Below are 7,646 nucleotides of genomic sequence, written 5' to 3' on the forward strand. Positions count from 1 at the left end.
AGTGGTCACAACATTGTGAATGTACTAGATACATGGAATTGAACACTTTATAATGGTCAAAATGGTGAATTTTATGTTATTGAATTTTACCTCAAGAAAAAAATGCTATTTTATCATACATTTTTCTTGTTAATCTGGATTTCTCCTATAATAATATATTGTTAACACCCTTCCACAACATACAATCATCATCTTGGGGGGGTCTTTAAAATCTTTAAGTGTTACGTATTCAAGCCACTCTTTATTTTTGTAAATGGCAGTATGTTATAAAATAATATAGTTTGTCTCATTTTGCAAGAATTCTCTTTAGGCACGTTGATAGCTTGAGATATCACAACCAATTACATATTGAGTTACTCTTAATCACGTAACTTTTGGTGTAGAAATTTCATTTTTATAGCAACAGATACACATATTCATGTAAGATGTGGGTGTGGTTAAACACTTTTCATACAGCATGTAAGGCTTGATGACTCAACAGACACTGATGCTTTTGGTCCTATTAACAGAAGTAGACCACTGGAAGGGAGAAGGTGATGACACTTCAGCTCCCCCAGGTAAACACTGATTTCATCCTCACACCGATCTTATGGATTGGAGAGATTAACTCACTTGCTCAAGGTCACTCGGTTGATGAGTGGCGGAGTGGGGGTAAGTTTGGTCAGCTTGGCTTCAGCGGTCATGCCTAACCTTCCAAGGAAGTGATTTTCAAGGTGTGTCTCAGCCCCAGGTGCGTCAGATCACCTGGAGAACACCTGCAGGCTTACAAGATGAGACTCTTGGATGAGTAGTGCCTAAGTTTTTAAATGTAATATTTCTGACAGGGAATACATTCACTCATGTAGAAAATAAGATGCTCAGTGAAAAATATTGGTCCTCCATATGTCCTTTGTTGGATCCCAGGCCAGAAGGTGGTGGGTCATTGCTGGCCTGCGCTCAGTGGCTCCACCCGCAGCCAAAGTCCGCCCTCTGTGCGCAGGATCAGCTCCGGCTTCTTGCGTGGCTCCTCCTCATCAGGCAGGACAGGCAGCAGCGTGAGCGCCAGGACCACCTTCATCTCAGTCATGGCGAACGTCTGCCCAATGCGGTTCCTGTGGACAGGACTGGGGGCTCTGACTGCGTCCAGAACCATCATCTTGGCCCCATCTCGCCCGGAATCTGGCCCACAACCCCCATCCCGCCTGAGAGATAGAGAAAGCTAATCATGCCTGGGACACCCACATGGGCTTGCATGTCCTCTGACCCTGGCCGGACTCCAGTTCTGAACTCAGGCTAGCAAACAAGGAAACGGGGCTCTCAGTACACTGCAGACTCCTCCTTCGGCCCATCCCCATTCCACAAAGCCTTACCCATAATCTGTGGGGGAGGGGAAGGAAGGAAAGCCAGAACTCTGACCGTCTTCAATTTTCCCCCTTCCCTGCCCCCACAATCACGCCTGGAATCTCAGTCCCAGACCCCAGCCCCACCACCCCATCCCCACCTCAGATGCCTGCTGCCCTCACCTGGGCCCCTCAGAGAAGGGAATAAAAGCCAGAGGTGACCTCACTTTGATGTTTTCTGGGTCAAAGCGGAAGGGGTCATAGACCTGGGGGCAAGACAAGACAGGACTACTGGGTGGGATCACCCAGGACGTCCATCCTTGGAGAGGCAGATGTGTGTATAATGGGGGGAGGTGATGTCTGATTTGCCAAATCAGAACCCTGTGCCCTCCCCTAGGGCCCCCGAGGGGAGTGGACTAGGATGAGGGAGGTGGGGGGGGGGTGAGGCAGCACCTCAGGGTCTGGCCACACTGATGGGTTGTGATGGGTCCCAAAAATATAGATGAGGCAGATAACACCTGTGGGAGAGGAGGGGACAGTCAGGACTAGGTTGTCCCCGCCTGATTGGGCTCCTCTTTCTGACCAGGAACCTCCTCCCCTAGTCATTGTGGGCACTTTTAGAGATGACCTGGCCATCTAGAAGCACAACGTCCTGGATACAGTGGCGGGAGATGACTGTGATGGGGCAGGCGGGGGGTGCAACCGCAGACTCTCCTTGATGCACATGGTCAGGAAGGGCAACTGGGCCAGATCGCCCCTAAGGAATCCCCATGACAATTATCCAGGGAGCAAAAAGAGAGACACTGTTAAGACTCTGCGCCCCTAATGCAGGGGGCCTGGGTTCGATCCCTGGTCAGGGAACTAGATTCTGCAAGCCACAACTAAGAACCTGTACGCTGCAACTAAAAAAAAAAAAATTCCTCATGCCGCAACTAAAGATCCCACACATGGCAAAGAAGATCCCGCATGCTGCAACTAAGACCTGGTGCAGCTGAATAAATATATAATTTTTAAAAAAAAGAAAGAAAGAAAGAGAGAGAGAGAGAAGGGTGGGGGGAGAGGAAGAAAGAAAGAAAAAGAGAAAGAAAGAAAGAAAAGAGAAAGAAAGAAAGAAAAGCAATATCAGAGAAGTACCAGACAAAATTTAGCCAGATATTTTTAGAAGCTTTTCTGAGCAAAACAACAGCCAACAACAAAAACATTTACAAATTTGTATAAATATAAAACATTCTTTATGGCAAGACCACAAAATTAAAAGGCAAATGAGTAAGAAACAAAAGAAGCAGATTCAATGTTTACCCTTATTTATTACTGCACTAGAGATACTAGCTAATGCAATTAGAGGAGAAAAAAGGAGAGTAATGCCATTTGAAATGTGAGGGTAAATGTGTCATTTTTGGCAAATAGTGGTTTTTTTCAACATCTTTATTGGAGTAGAATTGCTTTACAATGTTGTGTTAGTTTCTGCTGTATAACAAAGTGAATCAGCTACACATATACATATATCCCCATATGTCCTCCCACTTGCATCTCCCTCCCACCCTCCCTATCCCACCCCTCTAGGTGGTCACAAAGCACCGAGCTGATCTCCCCGTGCTATGCAGCTGCTTCCCACTAGCTGTCTATTTTACATTTGGTAGTGTATATATGTCCATATATACACTACCACTCTCTCACTTCGTCCCAGCTTACCCTTCTCCCTCCCTGTGCATGTCCTCAAGTCCATTCTCCACGTCTGCGCCTTTATTCCTGTCCTGCCCCTAGGGTCATCAGAACCCTTTTTTTTTTTTTTTTAGATTCCATATATATGTGTTAGCATACAGTATTTGTTTTTCTCTTTCTGACTTACTTCACTCTGTATGACTCTAGGTCCATCCACCTCACTATAAATAACTCAATTTCGTTTCTTTTTATGGCTGAGTAATATTCCATTGTATATATGTGCCACATCTTCTTTATCCATTCATCTGTCGATGGACACTTAGGTTGCTTCCATGTCCTGCCTATTGTAAATAGAGCTGCAATGAACATTGTGGTACATGACTCTTTTTGAATTATGGTTTTCTCAGGGTATATGCCCAGTAGTGGGATTGCTGGGTCGTATGGTAGTTCTATTTTTAGTTTTTTAAGGAACCTCCATACTGTTCTCCATAGTGGCTCTATCAATTTACATTCCCACCAACAGTGCAAGAGGGTTCCCTTTTCTCCACACCCTCTCCAGCATTTGTTGTTTGTAGATTTTCTGATGATGTCCATTCTGACTGATGTGAAGTGATACCTCACTGTAGTTTTGATTTGCATTTCTCTGATAATTAGTGATGTTGAGCAGCTTTTCATGTGCTTCTTGCCCATCTGTATGTCTTCTATGGAGAAATGTCTATTTAGGTCCTCTGCCCATTTTTTGATTGGGTTGTTTGTTTTTTTAAATATTGAGCTGCATGAGCTGTTTATATATTTTGGAGATTAATCCTTTTTCCATTGATTCATTCGCAAATATTTTCTCCCATTCTGAGAGTTGTCTTTTTGTCTTGTTTGTAGTTTCCTTTGCTTTTCAAAAGCTTTTAAGTTTCATTAGGTTCCATTTGTTTATTTTTTTAAAAAATTTCCATTATTCTAAGAGGTGGATCAAAAAGGTCTTGCTGTGATTTATGTCAAAGAGTGCTCTTCCTATGTTTTCCTCTAAGAGTTTTAAAATGTCAAGTCTTACATTTAGGTCTCTAATCCATTTTGAGTTTATTTTTGTGTATGGTGTTAGGGAGTGTTCTAATTTCATTCTTTTACCTGTAGCTGTCCAGTTTTTCCAGCATCACTTATTAAAGAGACTGTCTTTTCTCCTTTGTATATCCTTGCCACCTTTGTCATAGATTAGTTGACCATAGGCGTGTGGGTTTATCTCTGGGCTTTCTATCCTGTTCCATTGATCTATATTTCTGTTTTTGTGCCAGTACCATATTGTCTTTATTACTGTAGCTTTGTAGTACAGTCTGAAGTCAGGGAGTATGATTTTTCCCTCAAAACTGCTTTGGCTCCTCGGGGTCTTTTATGTCTTCATACAAATTTTAATATTTTTTTCTTCTAGTTCTGTAAAAAATGCCATTGGTAGTTTGATAGGGATTGCATTGAATCTGTAGATTGCTTTGAGTAGTATAGTCATTTTCACAATATTGATTCTTCCAGTCCAAGAACATGGTATATCTTTCCATCTTTTTGTATCATCTTTCATTTCTTTCATCAGTGTCTTATACTTTTCTGCATACAGGTCTTTTGTCTCCCTAGGTAGGTTTATTCCAAGGTATTTTATTCTTTTTGTTGCAATGGTAAATAGGAGTGTTTTCTTAATTTCTCTTTCAGATTTTTCAACATTAGTGTATAGGAATGCAAGAGATTTCTGTGCATTAATTTTGTATCCTGCAACTTTACCAAATTCATTGATTAGCTCTCGTAGTTTTCCGGTGCCATCTTTAGGGTTCTCTATGTATAGTATCATGTCATCTGCAAACAGTAACAGTTTTACTTCTTCTTTTCCAACTTGTATTCCTTTTATTTCTTTTTCTTCTCTGATTGCCATGGCTAGGACTTCCAAAACTATGTTGAAAAACACTGGTGAGAGTGGACATCCTTGTTTTGTTCCTGATCTTAGAGGAAATGCTTTCAGTTTTTCACCATTGAGAATGATGATTGCTGTGGGTTTGTCGTATATGGACTTTATTATGTTGAGGTAGTTTCCCTCTATGCCCACTTTCTGGAGAGTTTTTTTTATCATAAATAGGTGATGAATTTTGTCAAAAGCTTTTTCTGCATCTATTGAGATGATCATATGGTTTTTATTCTTCAATTTGTTAATATGTTGTATCACATTGATTGATTTGCATATATTGAAGAATCCTTGCATCCCTGGGTTAAATCCTGCTTGATCATGGTGTATGTTCCTTTTAATGTGCTGTTGGATTCCGTTTGCTAGTATTCTGTTGAGGATTTTTGTATCTATATTTCTCAGTGATATTGGTCTGTAATTTTCTTTTTTTGTAGTATCTTTGTCTGGTTCTGGTATCAGGGTGATGGTGGCCTCATAGAATGAGTTTGGGAGAGTTCCTTCCTCTGCAATTTTTTGGAAGAGTTTGAGAAGGATGGGTGTTAGCTATTCTCTAAGTGTTTGACAGAATTCACCTGTGAAGCCATCTGGTCTTGCACTTTCGTTTGTTGGAAGATTTTTAATCACAGTTTCAATTTCATTACGTGTGATTGGTCTGTTCATATTTTCCATTTCTTCCTGGTTCAGTCTTGGAAGATTTTACCTTTCTATGAATTTGTCCATTTCTTCCAGGTTGTCCATTTTATTAGCAGAGAGTTGCTTGTAGTAGTTTCTTAGGATGCTTTGTATTTCTGCAGTGTCTGTTGTAACTTCTCCTTTTTCATTTCTAATTTTATTGATTTGTGTCCTCTCCCTCTTTTTCTTTTTCTTTTTTTTTTTATGATCCTAGTAATTTTTTTTAGCATCTTTATTTGAGTATAATTGCTTTACAATGGTGTGTTAGTTTCTGCCTTATAACAAAGTGAATCAGTTATATATATACATATGTTCCCATATCTCTTCCCTCTTGCATCTCCCTTCCTCCCACCCTCCCTATAGCACCGCTCTAGGTGGTCACAAAGCCCCAAGCTGATCTCCCTGTGCTATGCGGCTGCTTCCCACTAGCTATCTATTTTACATTTGGTCGTGTATATATGTCCATGCCACTCTCTCACTTTGTCACATCTTACCCTTCCCCCTCCTCATATCCTCAAGTCCATTCTCTAGTAGGTCTGTGTCTTTATTCCCATCCTCCCCATAGGTTCTTCATGACCTTTTTTTCCCCCTAAGATTCCATATATATGTGTTAGCATACAGTATTTGTTTTCCTCTTTCTGACTTACTTCACTCTGTATGACAGACTCTAGGTCCATCCACCTCACTACAAATAATTCAATTTCGTTTCTTTTTATGGCTGAGTAATATTCCATTGTATATATGTGACACATCTTCTTATCCATTCATCTATTGATGGACACTTAGGTTGCTTCCATGTCCTGGCTATTGTAAATAGAATGGCAATGAACATTTTGGTACCTGACTCTTTTTGAATTATGGTTTTCTCAGGGTATATGCCCAGTAATGGGATTGCTGGGACATATGGTAGGTCTATTTTTAGTTTTTTAAGGAACCTCCATACTCTTCTCCATAGTGGCTGTATCAATTTACATTCCCACCAACAGTGCAAGAGGGTTCCCTTTTCTCCACACCCTCTCCAGCATTTATTGTTTCTAGATTTTTGATGATGGCCATTCTGACTGATGTGAGTTGATACCTCGTTGTAGTTTTGATTTGCATTTCTCTAAAGATTAGTGATGTTGAGCATCCTTTCATGTGTTTGTTGGCAATCTGTATATCTTCTTTGGAGAAATGTCTCTTTAGGTCTTCTGCCCATTTTTGGATTGGGTTGTTTGTTTTTTTGATATTGAGCTGCATGAGCTCCTTGTAAATTTTGGAGATTAATCCATTGTCAGTTGCTTCATTTGCAAATATTTTCTCCCATTCTGAGGGTTGTCTTTTCGTCTTGTTTATGGTTCCCTTTGCTGTGCAAAAGCTTTTAAGTTTCATTAGGTCATATTTGTTTATTTTTGTTTTTATTTCCATTTCTCTAGGAGGTGGGTCAAAAAGGATCTTGCTGTGATTTATGTCATAGAGTGTTCTGCCTCTGTTTTCCTCTAAGAGTTTGATGGTGCCTGGCCTTACATTTAGGTCTTTAATCCATTTTGAGTTTATTTTTGTGTATGGTGTTAGGGAGTGTTCTAATTTCATTCTTTTACATGTAGCTGTCCAGTTTTCCTGGCACCACTTATTGAAGAGGCTGTCTTTTCTCCACTGTATATTCTTGCCTCCTTTATCAAAGATAAGGTGACCATATGTGCGTGGGTTTATCTCTGGGCTTTCTATCGTGTTCCATTGATCTATATTTCTGTTTTTGTGCCTTTACCATACTGTCTTGATTACTGTAGCTTTGTAGTATAGTCTGAAGTCAGGGAGACTGATTCCTCCAACTCCATTTTTGTTTCTCAAGATTGCTTTGGCTGATTGGGGTCTTTTCTGTTTCCATACAAATTGTGAAATTTTTTGTTCTAGTTCTGTGAAAAATGCCAGTGGTAGTTTCATAGGGATTGCATTGAATCTGTAGATTGCTTTGGGTAGTAGAGTCATTTTCACAATGTTGATTCTTCCAATCCAAGAACATGGTATACCTCTCCATCTGTTTGTAAGATCTTTAATTTCTTTCATCAGTGTCTTATAGT

The 7,646-nt window shown here is 40.4% G+C and overlaps 1 long non-coding RNA gene across 1 annotated transcript; it reads right to left on the minus strand.

Annotated features, from left to right (window-relative positions):
- Window positions 1-228: 228 nt before the first annotated feature.
- Window positions 229-2,118, minus strand: LOC309624633. Its single transcript, XR_014242064.1, has 2 exons — window positions 1,773-2,118; window positions 229-1,585 (listed from the first exon to the last, which is right to left on the minus strand). It is a non-coding gene; the product is annotated as an uncharacterized lncRNA (long non-coding RNA).
- Between the last annotated feature and the right edge of the window lie 5,528 nt (window positions 2,119-7,646).

This window comes from Balaenoptera borealis (assembly GCF_965194805.1).
Source record: "Balaenoptera borealis genome assembly, chromosome: 2".
NCBI lineage: Eukaryota > Metazoa > Chordata > Mammalia > Artiodactyla > Balaenopteridae > Balaenoptera > Balaenoptera borealis.